The sequence below is a fragment of the Triticum urartu genome, chromosome 3A (assembly GCF_056163025.1).
Source record: "Triticum urartu cultivar PI428250 chromosome 3A, HENAU_Tu73, whole genome shotgun sequence".
Taxonomy (NCBI): Eukaryota; Viridiplantae; Streptophyta; class Magnoliopsida; order Poales; family Poaceae; genus Triticum; species Triticum urartu.
The window spans coordinates 674235998-674256526 of NC_141875.1; the positions used below are offsets into that span (position 1 = coordinate 674235998).

Sequence of the window (20529 nt, forward strand, 5' to 3'; positions counted from 1 at the left end):
GGATCCCTATCACACGCCTCCCATGTCACAGAACCACGTAGTCGTGGATGCACATGGAGGTCGGGAGATCGCTCCCCTCGAGGAGGGGGGCGATGCGGAGAAAAACTCTCCCAGAGCCAACGAGATGCGTCGCTGTGATGACTGCCATGGCTAAGGTGGCAACACCATGGTCCCGACACCCGCTCTGTATCCCCAAGGAAACGAAATGAGCTCTACTGTCATCTCATACGCACTATGGTGGACTGTAGAGCCAAAAACAATGGGCGTAAATTGAAAGGATGTTGTTGAGGGCCTCCTACTAGGAACCAGAAGTTTTGCATGATGAGTTTGAAAACTTTTCCATTTTCTCCCTAATTAATGTCGGTAAAGACCGCAAACAGCTCGAAGAGAACTGTGTACTTTTATTTACTGCATGAGGGATTCATATACTGACGTGGCCATACTATCATTGTGAGATGATGGAGTACTTCAGCTTATAAGATTAGAGGAAGATTCAGTAAGATGAATATGACATAGATTACTAAGGTGATAAGTTCATAGACCTCTTTGCGGAAGAGGAGCAATTCATAGATTACAAAATGTTCATGTAATTACAAAAGTGTTTCTCACATTTTTACAAAGAAATTCATGTAATTTAAAAAGTGCTTGGTCCATTTTCATAAACGTTTGTGTCATTAGAAAAAAAATCATTATTAGAAATCCATGTACTAAAAGAACTGTTTGATACATTTATAGAAATTTGGATGTAGTTAAAAAAAGTGTTGAATGCATTTTAAAATATGTTTTAGAAAATGTAACCATGTAATAAGTAGTTAATATATTTTAGTAAGATGGACATGTGATTAAAAAGTGTTCAATGGTTTTTAGAATATTCTTCATATTAAAAAATTTCATGCATTACAAAAAAGTGTAATTAAAAGAATAAACTTTAGATGAACAGCGCGCTGGAGAACTCTCCCGCAGCCGTAGACGCGGTGTGCGGGCATGGTGGCAGCACCATGCTCATGGCGCCCTCTCTCTCGAGGGGATAGACGTCGTGGTCCACCGTGTTGCTGACGGGGACGGGAATTGCCTTGTTCATGTCCAGCGTGATGTAGCCGGGCGGACGGATCTCGGCATCGAGCTGGTTGATGAGGTCTCTAGCGGAGCGCCAGATGTTGCTGCCGACCGCTTCCTGGCCGGGCAGACGCACGCGCTTGAACTGGCAGACGTCGGGGCCTGCCGGGGCCGTAGGTGGCCGAGATGACATTGTAGAGGCCGTACTAGATGTACAGCTACATGAACCTTTGCAACGACTACAGAAAACTAAACCGAATGAAATTCTCAACTAAACGCTCACATCCATGGTTATGATGTCGATCCCAGACTCAACTCATGAAAATATGGTTTCAGTCTATAACTTGCGGAATGCAAAGTGCAAACACGGCAAACCAGGCACAAGAAATACAAGCAAACAGTTCAGTTTAAGGTGTCTTTGCGCTGCCTCCATCCAATGATACAATTCATAACAATGACATAAAGGTTCATGACAACTGAAAATGAAGGCGAAAGGTTCATGACAATTGGAAATGAGGGTAAACATACAGGAAACGTTGCCGATCGATCACTGATCGATGCCGTAATTGATGCTCAGCTCGCTCATCGGCCGGATGGTCTCCATAGCGAAGACCATCAGGTGGGGGCACGACTCGTCTTCGTCGCCACAGACCACGCGGTAGACTAAGGTGTTCGGCGCGAACCTGCTGTGGCAGATGCAGGCCGCCATGTTCTTCCTCTTGGACACGTCGAGCACGTACGTCGGTGCCGGGCACTGCACGAACCGGGGCGGTTCCCTACCGTCGTCTGGAAGCGCCGCCGTGGGGGCGTACCCCGACTCAATCCACCTCGGGGGAAACTTCCATGGCTCGATGAAGCAGGTCCGCTCCTCCATCAATGCGCCGGTATTGGCATTGGCATTCGCGTTGGCAATGCGCGGGTGATATGCGGGGAGCACGTCCTCGGTGAACCCGCAGAGGAATGCGCCAAGCTGGATCAGGTCCACTTCGTCTCATTGGACCGGAACACCACCAGCCGGTGCCTCATCCCGCGCTGGGTCATCCGGTTGGGGCAGTTCGCCAGGCACCCGCACGACGCGCCACACTCATACACTGTTGGAGATCCATATTCAGTTCGCATGGTTTCCCAGTACTCAAGTGGTTCCGAGTGGGAGTAGTCGTTTCTAATAGTTGAGTTCATTTCCCGTGGGGTGTGGTCGGACTTCCTATCAACCTGGCTGTTGGGTTGCCCTGGCTGATCCTATTTTTGGCCGTTTGTTTGATCAGCGTAGCAACATTGTAGGTAAGGGTGTGGCACCCACTATCGGTCCCATTTAAACTCATGGAATTGAACTTTCCCCTTTGTGGATTACTCACGGATTTAACCGGCCGCGCCTAGGCACGTGCGGTAATGCCCAGATGGTACGCGACGCAGGTTCAATGGTCTCATGGGTCGTCAGACGAAGGAATATGAAGGGGCGAGCGGCGTCAGCTGATGCGATGGCCCACTACGACAGACGATGGCGGCCTAGTGCCCTAGTGGTCGCTGAGGACGCTCTGCGATTTGGTGGCACAACAGAGAATTGGATGGGATGAGCGGCAATTTGGAGCCTTTTGTTAATGAACTATTGGACCAAGTAACCGTTTTTCTAGGGTTTGATTGGTAGGGCGGTGCGCTTGCTGACATTTTCTTCCCGTCGGCCCACTCCAGGATAAGCTATATATGTAGTATAATTTATTGTGAATTGTTTGGCACGCTACATCTACCGTTGTTTTATTCTTGAATCTTGAAAATAGATGACAAAATTAGTTTGAAAAACGCTAAAGAAAGCGATGCCTTTGTGTGTCTCTAAAATGGAAGTGGGTATACGCGGACATTTGGATATGCCTTTTACATATGCCCTACAGAAAATTGGACAGATAATGATCTGCATCCATATAAGGTAATTTGTTAGAAAAAGTTTTTTCCCGATATACACTGCCGCCGCCCCGCTCTATTACCCTATTTCCCAATATAGACAACCTTTGGGCAAAATTTCGAAGAAGTGGTAAAGCCCATCCAGATCCAGGCACTCTATTGCACTTTCCGGCTTGTGAAGTCCAACCCCCAGAATTACGGATTCTGCCACACCCGCCACTCAGACGGCGGTCTCCATTTCAGCAATCTGTCCAGGGCCGGGAGCCGCCTCTCCGGTTCACACTTCGCTCCCTTTCCTTCGGGGGAGCTACGCTAGGGTCAAGCTCAAACAATGCAGCAGCAGCCTTCTCCTCTGCAAATGCCGGGAATCGTAAGAAGACGAGGAATGCAATTATTTTGTGTGCAATCCTATGACGGGCAGTGGACCGTGTTGCCGCCTATAGTATGGAAAGATGAAGAGGATGATGAACCTGCGCATGTCAAACTAGCACAACCCTTCCTAGCTTTTTTTGACGCAGTCGTTCCGTTCCGCTTTGTGGTGTTTACACCCCTGGTGGAGTTGCATGACGATGTGGCGATATACTCGTCCGAAACTGGGCGATGGACTCGGAACAGCCGTGAGTGGGGGGATACCAGAGAGTATCCTCCTTTTACTGCGGAATGTGCCTTCGTGAATGGCATGATGCATTTTATGCATTTGCTGATCGAGGAACCTATTATAGCTGCAGTGGTGTCAAAGGGGGATGTTTGTGGGGAAATTGCTCTCCCGGAAGGAATGGAAGAAGCTAGGTCTGGTTATAGCTCAATTGGATACTCTCAGGGGAAATTGCATGCTTGGTATATGGTTCCTTATTATTACCAACTCTTTGTGAGGGTACTTGAGGATTATGCTAGTGAAGTGTGGAACCTAAAGCATACTATTGATGTTCCCCAAATGTTTGGAAGGGAATATGCGAGAGAGGATTTTGACGAAGAGGACAAGACCTTTAAGTATGAGATGTTTGCAATTTATCCGGATCGTAATTTGGTTTTCGTTACTTATTGGAAGCAGGTGCATCTATCGTATGATATGGATAGCAGGGAAGCGCATCTTATGTGCAATTCTGGACATTTCATGTGTGGTTTACCTTATATTCCCTATTTCACGGATTTGGTTGGCGGATGATTGCACGGGATGTGGAAGGCATTAGTGTGGAGGCACGATAGCCTCACGATCTCCTTGTCACCAGGCTCCAACTCCAAATGGCGAATCACGCACGCCAGGCCGGGTACCGCCAGAGCTCCTACAACAGCGTCTGCCTGTGGATTGTTGAAAACCAGAGATACCGGTAACTATGATAGGTTGACGTCGATGTTGAAGCGTGGGACGACACCCTCAAGGCTATCGATCTTGGCGACGATCTCATCAGCGAAGTCCATTTGCGGGTGATGATGCCCCCCCCCCGGCCCCAGTTCTCGGGGACAAGCCCATCGGCGAGCATCCCATGGATGAGGTCGCGGCAGGCCTCATAGTTTCATAAGACCGCAGGGTCATCGTCGAACGAGGCATGGGCACATAGCCAATGACGGCCCGCATTTGGTTGTGGGGCCGAGTACGAGGAGCTCGGCGTGGTAGTTGAAGGCGTTGCCGACAAAGATGCACGGTAGAGCTCCCCTGTGATCATGGCGCCGAGGGCCCATAAGTCAGCCCGGTTGCGCTTGCGCCTCCCGGGGTTGTGGTCGGCGTTGTGGTCAGTGTGGTGCGATGGTAGCGGCGCCAGAGCGCCTCAAAGGTGAGTCGCGTGCGGCGCACCAGCGGGCGATAGTGGAGCATGTCCTCCTCCGCGGATATGACCCGCAGTTGCACCATATCCATCGCCGGATTGGCATGCGCTCTGGGCAGATGAAGGGGCGGTGACACGTGAGAGGGCGCCCGGGACGGCGGCGGGGGCGGGGAAGACTGTGGACGTTGCGGTGGCGTGGCGGAGGGGTGGCTGGCGGAGATGGAGTCGAGCTGCTGCTGCGAAAGGCGGAGAAGGAGGGCCAAGTAGGAGTGGTCATCGGGGGAGGGCTCGAGATTGCCACGCAGGATGGCGAGGATCCCGGATGTTAGAAGGATCCTCGGCGCGCCGGCGACAAGGTCAGACCTGGCGGCCACCCGGTTGAGCGTGGCGAACGATAAGAATTTTCTCCTCGTTGCTTTGCTTCCGGGTTGTTTTTCCACTGTGCGTTTTGTTGGTGGTTGTGGACAAGAGCCATGTACTCCCTAATTAATGAGTTTGAATACTTTTATATTTGCTTGCTAATTAATGTCGGTAAAGACCGCAAACAGCACAAAGAGAACTGTACTTTGATTGTTTTTTACTGCATGAGGGCTTCATGTACTGACGTTCCCATGTTATCTTTGTGAGATGATGAGGTACTTCAGCTTATAAGATCAGAGCAAGATTTAGCAATATGAATATTAGCTAGATTACTAAGATGATAAGTTCATAGACCTCATTGCTGAAGAGGAGCAATTGATAAAATAGAAAATATTCATGTAACTACAAAAGTGTTTCTCACATTTTTTCAAAGAAGTTCATTTAATTTAAAAAGTGTTCGTCAATTTTCATAATGTTTTTGTCATTAGAAGAAAATCATTACTAGAAATCGATGTAATAAAAAAATAGTATGATACATTTATGGAAATTTTGATGTAAATGAAAAAAGCGTTGAATGCATTTTAAAACATGTTTGAGTTCTTAGAAAGTGAAATCAAGTAATAGATAGTCAATATATTTTAGTAAGATGGTCATGTGATTAAAACGTGATCAATGGTTTTCAAAATATTCTTGTAATTAAAAAAATTCAGGCATTACGAAATCATGTAATTAAAAAAGTGTGTGACACATTCTTAGAAAAATCATATAATGTCAGATTTACTTGTTATGAAAAAAAGATAAAGGAGCACTAGAAAGGCAAAAATAAAATAAAATAACAAAGTTAAGATGAATAGAGCAGCAAGTTAGGGATCCAAAATGTTCACATTTGAAGTTTATTCTTTCAACTGTGGTTGCTTTGGAATCCCAAATATTTATTACCTCAATATATGTATCCTTGCAGGGCGTTATGGCGCCGCGCCGCGTGGGTTCTATGCGCCTGAATTCTTCTTCGCTGGCCTGCCTGGGTTCTCCTCCGCCGGCCCGCCTGGGTTCTCCTCCACGTCCCTCCAGGGCAGCCGTGGCCAGGACTTGGTCGGCGGCCGCGGAAGCGACAAGGGCAACGACGACCAAGATGAGCAACAATTACTAAATCTCCATTCTCTTGCCAGTTAATGGCTGTACCCACGACGCGTTTGGTTGGGGCACTGGTAACGTATTCATGGTGGAGGGAGTTCGCCGGCGTCGTTTCCCACGGGGGAGAAGGGAGAAGACCAGCTGCCGGAGTTCTTGCCGACGGAGTCGACGGAAGAGATCTTTGGCACTGCTGAATGCTGCTCATGGTGAAGAAAATATCTGACCAGCAGAGAATAGAGAGAGGGAATCGATAGCGGGCGAGAAGTATTATTCCATATCAGGCTAATCGCCGCTCGGATGCGCCCTATTTGTATTACTCCCTCCATCCGGTAAAGTGTGTGCGTTTGGTTTCAAAATTTCTCCATAAAAGAGTGTACTTCTATCTTGCCAATGCACTTTAAAGTAGAAAAAAATACTTCTCTCTCATCACACGGTAATCAAGACCAATAACAATCTACACATGGTCTTCTTAATTTCTACATGCATATAGCTCATTGGGTGTGGTTAATTAAAGAGGTTAGAGATGGTGGCTTGCCTTTTTCCAATGCATTTTTTACTTGACTCCATAATTTGTCCTAAAATCTCTAGATGTTCACTCTTCACCGGACGGAGGGAGTACATGATTGCTTCTTGGTAACGGACATGTTTTCCTAGGATACACTAGCCACTCAGATTTCATGGTGTTATTATAAGGGCATATTGCATGCCCGTAGGTATTTAGAGGGCTTGATCAGATCTTTAAGATTTTCTATAGTATCCCACTCTGATTCTGGGCCTCCACTCTCACCATCAGCTCCTGGTCCATCCCCACATCGCTGCAGTACTGTCTGGACCTCCCATGCCTTGATCTGATATGAACCTGTCTGCTAGCAATATTGCGGCAGTGTCCCAGGGCGATGTAGGACCTGATTTGGCTTCGGTCGACTTGTCTGCTGGAGATCTCCCAACGCCCAGCCTAGCGTAGCTGTAACATAAAGAATGTGGTGCCTGTTGTCTCCAAGTATGTATTGTAGCTGAGTCTTGCTTTGATCATTCGGACATTATAACCATCTTATATCCTCTTCTGATGTAGGGTTGCTACTTCTACAAGTCATAACAGCCAAGCTACCAATCAGACTGCAAGTAAAGCCAAAGGACAACCTGACGTTGCTATTGTTAGTTCGAAAGGTATTATATTTCTTGTAAAATCATCAAAGTAGAAAAGACAGAGCAAGGACTGATGACCTGTTGCTTTGCATTGTTTGTAGCCACTGAAGAAGTGATTACTGTGGATGATGCTGAAGAGTATGTTCAAATGTACGTAGATGCTCCTAGTCCAAGGTGAAATCCAGTGGAAATGGACACCGATCATGACATGGTACCAAAATTTCTGGAAATTCAGTCGGATGCAAGTGTCTGAGCGTTGACCGATATTGTACAAGCCAGTCCAAGTGCATTGGCGGTTACGACGCCCCGACCTTCAACGCCTCCACCTATTCCTTGTGTATTATATCCGTTGGCCAGCACTCTAGAGGATGGGGTTAGTACCAGCGAAGAGGCCATGACTCAAGCCGAGCTAATGAACCCAAAGCTGAAGGACTCACTCAATTCAAGTGAGGCTCTGAAATCTCATCCCCAAAAAAGTACCACCGTAAGTGCCGACCATTTTCATTCGGACGTTCAACTTTTGACTTGTAATTTGAGTAGCGCCTGATATGTTTTCTTCCAGTGGGGGCACGTTCAGTGCACATACTAGGTGTTACCTCCGAGACTCTGAATGATTGCTGGCAATCAATTAGAGTCTATACGGTTAGTTTATTTCCTTCTTCATTAATCTAGAACCAATATCTTAAATTCATGACTCGGACTGATTGTTGACAATCAGTTAGAGTCTACATTACTAGATTATTCTTTGTCTTTGAAATTTTGGTCAATCCCTCTGAATCCATAGCTTCTCTCGATCACTATATTACTAACTGCTATCTCATGTCTTTTGAGTAGAAATACTGTGAACTGGAATCCAGGCATATGGCATTGCACCCTCCGTGCGGAACTGGAGAAAGAGAAAAAGAAGAACGAGAAATAGGAGAAACACCCTCGCGTCGCCGGCGGCGAGCACCAGACCTTCGACCAAAGTCACCTTGTCATCATCCTCATCTTCCTTCTGTTTTCTTTATTTCTCTGTATCTCTCGCTGTAGTTGCTGTGAAGCTCGCCGTCAACCCTGCCAGACCTCGCAGAGACGAGCTCCCGCCGCTCCCGGGCGTCCCCACCTCCTGCCTGCGGGTCATCCTCGTTGGATCCGGCGAGATTCGACTGGAATCCTACCCGTCGTCGCGCTCCTAGTCCCACGAGTCCCCGCCCCCGCTTCTCCCGGACGTCCCTGCCTCCTGCCCACACGCCATACCTGTCGGATCCGGCGAGATTCCTCGCCTCCATCGCCCTCCCGGCCGCACGAGTCACGGCCACTGCAAGAAGCCAGGCAGTTGCAAAATTCTCTTTTTCGAAACAAAGGCTCAGTTGCAGAAACACATGTACACGGGGGTGCTCTCGTCCATCTGATCAACAAGGATCTGACGGACACGGAGCCGGCGGACGCGCCCTCGCGATCGGCCGACTGAAGGTAAGCTTTTCCCTATTCCCTATATAGACGCAGCCGGGCAGCACGACCCAAAATGCTAATCTCCTAAACCGACTATTACATGGACATTATAGTAAAACTCCAACTCGGTTAACACACCATTGTTGGGGAACGTAGTAATTTCAAAAAATTTCCTATGCACACGCAAGATCATGGTGATGCATAGCAACGAGAGGGGAGAGTGTGATCTACGTACCCTTGTAGATCGACAACGGAAGCGTTTGGTTGATGTAGTCGTACATCTCCACGGCCCGACCGATCAAGCACCGAAACTACGGCACCTCCGAGTTCTAGCACACATTCAGCTCGATGACGATCCCCGGACTCCGATCCAGCAAAGCGTCGGCGAAGAGTTCCGTCAGCACGATGGCGTGGTGACGATCTTGATGTACTACTGTCGCAGGGCTTCGCCTAAGCACCGCTACAATATTATCGAGGACTATGGTGGCAGGGGGCGCCGCACACGGCTAAGAATATGATCACGTGGATCAACTTGTGTTCCTCTGGGGTGCCCCTGCCTCCGTATATAAAGGTTCAAGGGGGGGAGGCTGGCCGGCCATCATAGGGCGCGCCAGGAGGAGTCCTACTCCCTCCGGGAGTAGGACTTCTCCCCTAATCCTAGTTCGAATAGGATTCGCGAGGTGGAAAAGAGAGAGAGAGAAAGGAGGGGGGTGCCGGCCCCCTCTCTCCTTGTCCTATTCGGACTCGGGGGGAGGGGCGCGCGGCCTAGCCCTGGCCGCCTCTCCTCTTCTTCCACTAAGGCCCACTAAGGCCCATATAGCTCCCGGGGGGGTCCGGTAACCTCCCGGTACTCCGGTAAAATCCCAATTTCACCCAGAACACTGCCGATATCCAAACATAGGCTTCCAATATATCAATCTTTATGTCTCGACCATTTCGAGACTCCTCGTCATGTCCGTGATCACATCCTGAACTCCGAACAACCTTCGGTACATCAAAACGTATAAACTCATAATATAACTATCATCGAAACCTTAAGCGTGCGGATCCTACGGGTTCGAGAACAATGTAGACATGACCGAGACATGTCTCCGGTCAATAACCAATAGCGGGACCTGGATGCCCATATTGGCTCCTACATATTCTACGAAGATCTTTATCGGTCAGACCGCATAACAACATACGTTGTTCCCTTTGTCATCGGTATGTTACTTGCCAGAGATTCGATCGTCGGTATCTCAATACCTAGTTCAATATCGTTATCGACAAGCCTCTTTACTCGTTCCGTAATACATCATCTCGCAACTAACTCATTAGTTGTAATGCTTGCAAGGCTTAAGTGATGTGCATTACCGAGAGGGCCCAGAGATACCTCTCCGACAATCGGAGTGACAAATCCTAATCTCGAAATACGCCAACCCAACATGTACCTTTGGAGACACCTGTAGAGCTCCTTTATAATCACCCAGTTACGTTGTGATATTTGGTAGCACACAAAGTGTTCCTCCGGCAAACGGGAGTTGCATAATCTCATAGTCATAGGAACATGTATAAGTCATGAAGAAAGCAATAGCAACATACTAAACGATCGGGTGCTAAGCTAATGGAATGGGTCATGTCAATCAGATCATTCACCTAATGATGTGATCCCGTTAATCAAATAACAACTCTTTGTCCATGGTTAGGAAACATAACCATCTTTGATTAACGAGCTAGTCAAGTAGAGGCATACTAGTGACACTGTTTGTCTATGTATTCACACATGTATTATGTTTCCGGTTAATACAATTCTAGCATGAATAATAAACATTTATCATGAAATAAGGAAATAAGTAATAACTTTATTATTTCCTCTAGGGCATATTTCCTTCAGTCTCCCACTTGCACTAGAGTCAATAATCTAGATCACATCACCATGTGATTAACATCGATAGTTCACATCATCATGTGATTAATACCCATAGTTCACATTGCCATGTGACCAACACCCAAAGGGTTTACTAGATTCAGTAATCTAGTTCACATCACTTATGTGATTAACACCCAAAGAGTACTAAGGTGTGATCATGTTTTGCTTGTGAGAGAAGTTTAGTCAACGGGTCTGGCACATTCAGATCCGTATGTATTTTGCAAATTTCTATGTCAACGATGCTCTGCATGAGCTACTCTTAGCTAATTGCTCCCACTTTCAATACGTATCCAGATTGAGACTTGGAGTCATCTAGATCAGTGTCAAAATTTGCATCGACGTAACCCTTTACGACGAACCCTTTTTTGTCACGTCCATAATTGAGAAACATATCCTTATTCCACTAAGGATAATTTTGACCGCTGTCCAGTGATCTACTCCTAGATCACTATTGTACTCCCTTGCCAAAATCAGTGTAGGGTATACAATAGATCTGGTACACAGCATGGCATACTTTATAGAACCTATGGCCAAGGCATAGGGAATGACTTTCATTCTCTTTCTATCTTCTGTCGTGGTCGTGTTTTGAGTCTTACTCAATTTCACACCTTGTAACATAGGCAAGAACTCTTTCTTTGACTGTTCCATTTTGAACTACTTCAAAATCTTGTCAAGGTATGTACTCATTGAAAAAACTTATCAAGCGTTTTGATCTATCTCTATAGATCTTGATGCTCAATATGTAAGTAGCTTCACCGAGGTCTTTCTTTGAAAAACTCCTTTCAAATACTCCTTTATGCTTTGCAGAATAATTCTACATTATTTCTGATCAACAATATGTCATTCACATATACTTATCAGAAATGCTATAGTGCTCCCACTCACTTTCTTGTAAATACGGGCTTCACCGCAAGTTTGTATAAAACTATATGCTTTGATCAACTTATCAAAGCGTGTATTCCAACTCCGAGATGCTTGCACCAGTCCATAGATGAATCGCTGGAGCTTGCATATTTTGTTAGCACCTTTAGGATTGACAAAACCTTCTGGTGGCATCATATACAACTCTTCTTTAATAAATCCATTAAGGAATGCAGTTTTGTTTATCCATTTGCCAGATTTCATAAAATGCGGCAATTGCTAACATGATTTGGACAGACTTAAGCATCGCTACGAGTGAGAAAATCTCATCGTAGTCAACACCTTGAACTTGTCGAAAACCTTTTTGCGACAATTCTAGCTTTGTAGATAGTAACACTACTATCAGCGTCCGTCTTCCTCTTGAAGATCCATTTATTTTCTATGGCTTCCCGATCATCGGGCAAGTCAACCAAAGTCTACACTTTGTTCTCATACATGGATCCCATCTCAGATTTCATGGCCTCATGCCATTTTGCGGAATCTGGGCTCATCATCGCTTCCTCATAGTTCGCAAGTTCGTCATGGTCTATTAACATGACTTCCAGAACATGATTACCGTACCACTCTGGTGCGGATCTCACTTTGGTTTACCTACGAGATTCGGTAGTAACTTGATCTGAAGTTACATGATCATCATCATTAGCTTCCTCACTAATTGGTGTAGTAGTCACAAGAACAGATTTCTGTGATGAACTACTTTTCAATAAGGGAGTAGGTACAGTTACCTCATCAAGTTCTACTTTCCTCCCACTCACTTCTTTGAGAGAAAACTCCTTCTCTAGAAAGTTTCTAAATTTAGCAACAAAAGTCTTGCCTTCGGATCTGTGATAGAAGGTGTATCCAATAGTTTCCTTTGGATATCCTATGAAGACGCACTTCTCCGATTTAGGTTTGAGCTTATCAAGTTGAAACTTTTTCACATAAGCATTGCAACATCAAACTTTAAGAAACGACAGCTTAGGTTTCTTGCCAAACCATAGTTCATACGGTGTCGTCTCAACGGATTTAGATGGTGCCCTATTTAATGTGAATGCAGCTGTGTCTAATGCATAACCCCAAAACGATAGTGGTAGATCGGTAAGAGACATCATAGATCGCACCATATCTAATAAAGTACGGTTATGACGTTCGGACACACCATTATGCTGTGGTGTTCCAGGTGGCGTGAGTAGTGAAACTATTTCACATTGTTTTAACTGAAGGCCAAACTCGTAACTCAAATATTTTATTTCCGCGATCATATCGTAGAAACTTTTATTTTTGTTGCGATGATTCTCCACTTCACTCTGAAATTCTTTGAACTTTTCATATATTTCAGACTTGTGTTTCATCAAGTAGATATACTCATATCTGCTCAAATCATCTGTGAAGATCAGAAAATAATGATACCTGTCGCGAGCCTCAACACTCATTAGACTGCATACATCAGTATGTATTATTTCCAATCAAGTTTGTTGCTCGCTCTATTGTTCCAGAGAACGGAGTCTTAGTCATCTTGCCCATGAGGCATGGATCGCAAGTACCAAGTGATTCATAATCAAGTGGTTCCAAAAGTCCATCAGTATGGAGTTTCTTCATGCGCTTTACACCGATATGGCCTAAACGGCAGTGCCACAAATAAGTTGCACTATCATTATTAACTTTGCATATTTTGGCTTGAATATGTGTAACACTACGATCGAGATCCAACGAACTATTTTCATTGGGTGTATGACCATCGAAGGTTTTATTCATATAAACAGAACAACAATTATTCTCTGACTTTAATGAATAACCGTATTGCAATAAACATGATCAAATCATATTCATGCTCAACGCAAACACCAAATAACACTTATTTAGTTTCAACACTAATCCCTAAAGTATAGGGAGTGTGCGATGATGATCATATCAATCTTGGAACTACTTCCAACACATATCGTCACTTCACCCTTAACTAGTTTCTATTCATTCTGCAACTCCCGTTTCGAGTTACTACTCTTAGCAACTGAACCAGTATCAAATACCGAGGGGTTGCTATGAACACTAGTAAAATACACATCAATAATCTGTATATCAAATATACCTTTGTTCACTTTGCCATCCTTCTTATCCGCCAATCACTTGGGGTAGTTCCGCTTCCAGTGACCAGTCCCTTTGCAGTAGAAGCACTTAGTCTCAGGCTTAGGACCAAACTTGGGCTTCTTCACTTGAGCAGCAACTTGCTTGCCGTTCTTCTTGAAGTTCTCCTTCTTCCTTTTGCCCTTTTCTTGAAACTAGTGGTCTTGTCTACCATCAACACTTGATGTTTTTCTTGATTTCTACCTTCGTCGATTTTAGCATCACGAAGAGCTTGGGAATCGTTTCCGTTATCCCTTGCATATTATAGTTCATCACGAAGTTCTACTAACTTGGTGATGGTGACTAGAGAATTCTGTCAATCACTATCTTATCTGGAAGATTAACTCCCACTTGATTCAAGCGATTGTAGTACCCAGACAATCTGAGCACATGCTCACTAGTTGAGCGATTCTCCTCCTTCTTTTTAGCTATAGAACTTGTTGGAGACTTCATATCTCTCAACTCGGGTATTTGCTTGAAATATTAACTTCAATTCCTGGAACATCTCATATGGTCCATGACGTTCAAAACATCTTTGAAGTCCCGATTCTAAGCCGTTAAGCATTGTGCACTAAACTATCAAGTAGTCATCATATTGAGCTAGCCAAACGTTCATAACGCCTGCATCTGCTCCTGCAATAGGTCTGTCACCTAGCGGTGCATCAAGGACATAATTCTTCTGTGCAGCAATGAGGATAAACCTCGGATCACGGATCCAATCCGCATCATTGTTACTAACATCTTTCAACACAATTTTTCTCTAGGAACATATCAAAATAAACACAGGGAAGCAACAACGCGAGCTATTGATCTACAACATAATTTGCAAAATACTATCAGGACTAAGTTCATGATAAATTAAAGTTCAATTAATCATATTATTTAAGAACTCCCACTTAGATAGACATCCCTCTAATCCTCTAAGTGATCACGTGATCCAAATCAACTAAACCATGTCCGATCATCACGTGAGATGCAGTAGTTTTCAATGGTGAACATCACTATGTTGATCATATCTACTATATGATTCATGTTCGACCTTTCAGTCTCCGTGTTCCGAGACCATATCTGTATATGCTAGGCTCGTCAAGTTTAACCTGAGTATTCCGCGTGTGCAACTATTTTGCACCCGTTGTATTTGAACGTAGAGCCTATCACACCCGATCATCACGTGGTGTCTCAGCACGAAGAACTTTCGCAACGGTGCATACTCAGGGAGAACACTTCTTGATAATTAGTGAGAGAACATCTTAAAATGCTACCATCAATCAAAGCAAGATAAGATGCATAAAAGATAAACATCACATGCAATCAATATAAGTGATATGATATGGCCATCATCATCTTGAACTTGTGATCTCCATCTCTGAAGTACGGTCATGATCACCATCGTCACCGGCGCGACACCTTGATCTCCATCGTAGCATCGTTGTTGTCTCGCCAATCTTATGCTTCCACAACTATTGCTACCGCTTAGTGATAAAGTAAAGCATTACAGCGCGATTGCATTGCATACAATAAAGCGACAACCATATGGCTCCTGCCAGTTGCCGATAACTCGGTTACAAAACATGATCATCTCATACAATAAAATTTAGCATCATGTCTTGACCATATCACATCACAACATGCCCTACAAAAACAAGTTAGACGTCCTCTACTTTTTTGTTGCAAGTTTTACGTGGCTGCTATGGGCTTAAGCAAGAACCAATCTTACCTACGCATCAAAACCACAACGATAGTTTGTCAAGTTGGTGCTGTTTTAACCTTCGCAAGGACCGGGCGTAGCCACACTTGGTTCAACTAAAGTTGGAGAAACTGTCACCCGCTAGCCACCTTTGTGCAAAGCACATCGGGAGAACCGGTCTCGCGTAAGCGTACGCGTAATGTTGGTCCGGGCCGCTTCGTCCAACAATACCGCCGAACCAAAGTATGACATGCTGGTAAGCAGTATGACTTATATCGACCACAACTTACTTGTGTTCTACTCGTGCATATAACATCAACACATAAAACCTAGGCTCGGATGTCACTGTTGGGGAACGTAGTAATTTCAAAAAATTTCCTACGCACACGCAAGATCATGGTGATGCATAGAAACGAGAGGGGAGAGTGTGATCTACGTACCCTTGTAGACCGACAACGGAAGCGTTTGGTTGATGTAGTCGTACGTCTCCACGGCCCGACCGATCAAGCACCGAAACTACGGCACCTCCGAGTACTAGCACACGTTCAGCTCGATGACGATCCCCGGACTCCGATCCAGCAAAGCATCGGGGAAGAGTTCCGTCTGCACGACGGCGTGGTGACGATCTTGATGTACTACTGTCGCAGGGCTTCGCCTAAGCACCGCTACAATATTATCGAGGACTATGGTGGCAGGGGGCGTCGCACACGGCTAAGAATATGATCACGTGGAAAAAATTGTGTTCCTCTGGGCTGCCCCTGCCTCCGTATATAAAGGTTCAAGGGGGGGAGGCCGGCCGGCCATCATAGGGCGCGCCAGGAGGAGTCCTACTCCCTCCGGGAGTAGGACTTCTCCCCCAATCCTAGTTGGAATAGGATTCGCGAGGTGGAAAAGAGAGAGAGAGAGAAAGGAGGGGGGCACCGGCCCCCTCTCTCCTTGTCCTATTCGGACTAGGGGGGAGGGGCGCGCAGCCTAGCCCTGGCCGCCTCTCCTCTTCTTCCACTAAGGCCCACTAAGGCCCATATAGCTCCCGGGGGGTTCCGGTAACCTCCCGGTACTCCGGTAAAATCCCGATTTCACCCGGAACACTTCCGATATTCAAACATAGGCTTCCAATATATCAATCTTTATGTCTTGACCATTTCGAGACTCCTAGAAATGTCCGTGATCACATCCGGGACTCCGAACAACCTTCGGTACATCAAAACGTATAAACTCCTAATATAACTGTCATCGAAACCTTAAGCGTGCGGACCCTTCGGGTTCGAGAACAATGTAGACATGACCGACACATGTCTCCGGTCAATAACCAATAGCGGGACCTGGATGCCCATATTGGCTCCTACATATTCTACGAAGATCTTTATCGGTCAGACCCCATAACAACATACGTTGTTCCCTTTGTCATCGGCATGTTACTTGCCAGAGATTCGATCGTCGGTATCTCAATACCTAGTTCAATATCGTTACCGACAAGTCTCTTTACTCGTTCTGTAATACATCATCTCGCAACTAACTCATTAGTTGTAATGCTTGCAAGGCTTAAGTGATGTGCATTACCGAGAGGGCCCAGAGATACCCCTCCGACAATCGGATTGACAAATCCTAATCTCGAAATACGCCAACCCAACATGTACCTTTGGAGACACCTGTAGAGCTCCTTTATAATCACCGAGTTACGTTGTGACGTTTGGTAGCACACAAATTGTTCCTCCGGCAAACGGGAGTTGCATAATCTCATAGTCATAGGAACATGTATAAGTCATGAAGAAAGCAATAGCAACATACCAAACGATCGGGTGCTAAGCTAATGGAATGGGTCATGTCAATCAGATCATTCACCTAATGATGTGATCCCGTTAATCAAATAACAACTCTTTGTCCATGGTTAGGAAACATAACCATCTTTGATTAACGAGCTAGTCAAGTAGAGGCATACTAGTGACACTCTGTTTGTCTATGTATTCACACATGTATTATGTTTCCGGTTAATACAATTCTAGCATGGATAATAAACATTTATCCTGAAATAAGGAAATAAATAATAACTTTATTATTGCCTCTAGGGCATATTTCCTTCAACCATCACCATAGCAAACTTTCCTAGTTTGACTACTGCTAACACAACACGACTTAGTACTACTATTTTTGACTCACACGTGGACATGCAAGGCTGGACACAACTAGCCAAACATGCCAAACTCAAATTTATTTGAACTAAGCTAGCATTCATCCCCTAATCCAAACATCCGATTCTTCACTTGACGAGACACGCAGACGATTTTCTATTCATCTTGTCACGCCCATTGCCTTTGGTGACGCGACTTACCGGTTTACAACTTCTCTCTTCATGCAACGATGGCCACCACTTCATCGTCGCCACAACTTCGTTTGTATACCGACTCATAGACTTTAACCAACGACTACCCGGACTACCAGCCACGCTGTCACATCTTAGCATGCTACATGCAGACTAAACGCACATCCTCATGCAGGAACTCAACTTAACTGGTGCGCGTCCATCTTCACGTTGATCTTTATCTTCTCGTCGGTTGCTTGCACACGGGAAGACACATCTCTTCACTCGTCACATCTTCACATCTTCTCAGTGTCGCCGATGCAACATCTTATCAAATGACACCTCCTGTCCAGCGGCAACACAACTCGTCATATACGTGCAACTCATCTCCACCGTATATGAACTCGCTGGAACTCCGCGATCACAAACGGAAACGCAAGGCACACATTCCTTTTTCCGCCCGCTCTCACTTGCAATTCTCCTCCGCCAGTGACGCATCTCAACTTTAGCAGAAGATTCACACACCTGAGCTCTTGGACGCACCTTACAAGAACTCCTGTGCACACTTTGACAACATATCACAACTTTGTCACATCTTCCTTGCTCTTCCCAAACGACGGTCTTGACGATATCTTCTAGCACCGCACCTCGACACTACCGCTCCCGTCAACCTCCTCCAGGTCGTTTCATCGAACGACAATCACCCGCCGCCTCGCTTGCGACAGCGTCCTCTCCGCCTTCTTGTCGCCGCTCTGCCAAACGACAACTGCCCAATCCTCCTTCTCGCCACTCGTACGACAATTGCCTGCTCCTCCTCGTCGCTGCATCCCCGCGACTATATCGCATGTTCCTCCCTGTCGTTGCACGGACGACTGTATCGCCCGCCCCGAGGTGCTAGTTGGGTCACCACCCCGAGTCAAGCGTAGCTTTCCTCAAACCTTGCTCTGATACCAACTGTTGGAAATCGCCCACAAGATCGATCACATAAAATCATACGAACACATGCGCACAAAAACTGATAGCCAAGGGCCCTTGTCGTGCCCTCTTTTCTCTTTATTTCTTTTTCTATTTTCTCTTCTCAGGTTGTTACAACTTCGCAGCCCTATGCCTGCCACTGCTTATATAGACGCAGCCGGGCAGCAAGACCCAAAACGCTAATCTCCTAAACCGACTAGTACATGGACATTATAGTAAAGCTCCAACTCGGTTAACACACCACCGTAGCAAACTTTCCTAGTTTGACTACTCCTAACACCGCACAACTTAGTACTACTATTTTTGACTCACACGTGGATTTGCAAGTCTGGACACAACTAGAACACTTCTAGCCAAACTTGCCAAACACAAATTTATTTGGATTAAGCTAACTGATTCAAGCCGAGCTAATGATCACAAAGCTGAAGGATTCACTCAATTCAAGTGAGGCTTTGAAAAAATACTCCCATAAGAGCAAAGGTGGAGAAGCAAATACCTCATTTCAAGATCACCTCCCTCTCCCAAAAATTTCAAATCATACTACATATAACGTGAGGAACAAAACAAGTAAAGAGATGCTTGACGATGAAATATTTGATATCCTTGCAGGGCGTTATAGGTGTGTGTATCGTCTATAATTGTTCTACTGGATACTCTTAAAAAGAATTGAAAAAATAACCTGAAATTGTTGATAAAAAAGACCATCACCTAAATTTTGTGACAATCCTCCACTCATACATATCGAGGCCAACTCAATTGTTAATTTTGGATATGTTATATATGAAACCCTCATCTTAGGACTGCGAGATCTATGAACTGCCGCTCATTAATTGAAAGCATCTTCAGCTAGAGAATCTCTGAATTTATTCATCGGCTATGTAATTTATCAACATATTTACATCCGAGATGTATGAGTCAAGCACCATCGGCTATCGAATCTCAAAAGTTAAAGCCGAAGTAATGCATCACCTCACGCAGGCGAATTGGGCACTTTGACTCTTGATAGAACCACGGTTTGATGCACAGAATGTGGAAGGTGTGGGTGTGGAAGCGCGGCAGCATGACGATCTCCTCGTCACTAGGCTCCAACTCCAGCTAATCGCACACACCAAGCAGGGTACCGCCTCTTTGCAGGCGCGGATTTAGTCTTGTGGATGGCAGAAAACTTGACATACCAGTAACAACGACATGTGGATGTCAACGTCGAAGCTGCGCAGGACGACGCCCTCAAGGCTATCGATCTTGCGGCCGATGACATCGGTGAAGTCCCTTTGCGGGTGAAGATGGTACCCCAAGTTACCGGGTGCGAGGTCGTCCTCGCCGGTGACAGGCCCATCAGCGAGCATGCATGCCATGGATGAGGTTGTGGCAGGCCTCGTAGTTTCGGAAGACGGCAGGATCCGTGCCCGATCGACGTGGTGGTGGAGGGGCGCTCGGTCGTCGAACGTGGCGTGGATGCGTAGGGAGCTCGGGAGATGGCTTGGCTTCAGGCTGGGAACAACGCACACGAGAACTCTACTGCAGCCGTAGACGTCCGTCTCCGTGACCTCCGTGGTGTGCGCCCACGGTGGGAACTGTTGGCGCCGAGTCCTAGCTTGCTCTTTGCGCTTGTGCCCAGCTCCCTCTCGCTCTCTCTCTCTCTCTCACGTACAAAGATAAAAAGAAAGTGGAGATATAGGACACGGTGGTGCTTTTCCGGCGCACATACGCCTGCCGCAACGACGGTCTTTTCCTCGAGCAACAACTCGCGACACACACACCTGAGCAGTACAGTAGAGAGCTTTTTATACCAGTCTAGCACACACACCAGCACACTCACGCACACACGCAAGATCAACCGGCCACTAAG

At 45.9% G+C, this 20529-nt stretch overlaps 1 pseudogene; it reads right to left on the reverse strand.

Moving 5' to 3' along the window:
- Window positions 1-1603: 1603 nt before the first annotated feature.
- On the reverse strand, window positions 1604-20035 carry LOC147981399 (uncharacterized; annotated as a pseudogene).
- Window positions 20036-20529: the final 494 nt, after the last annotated feature.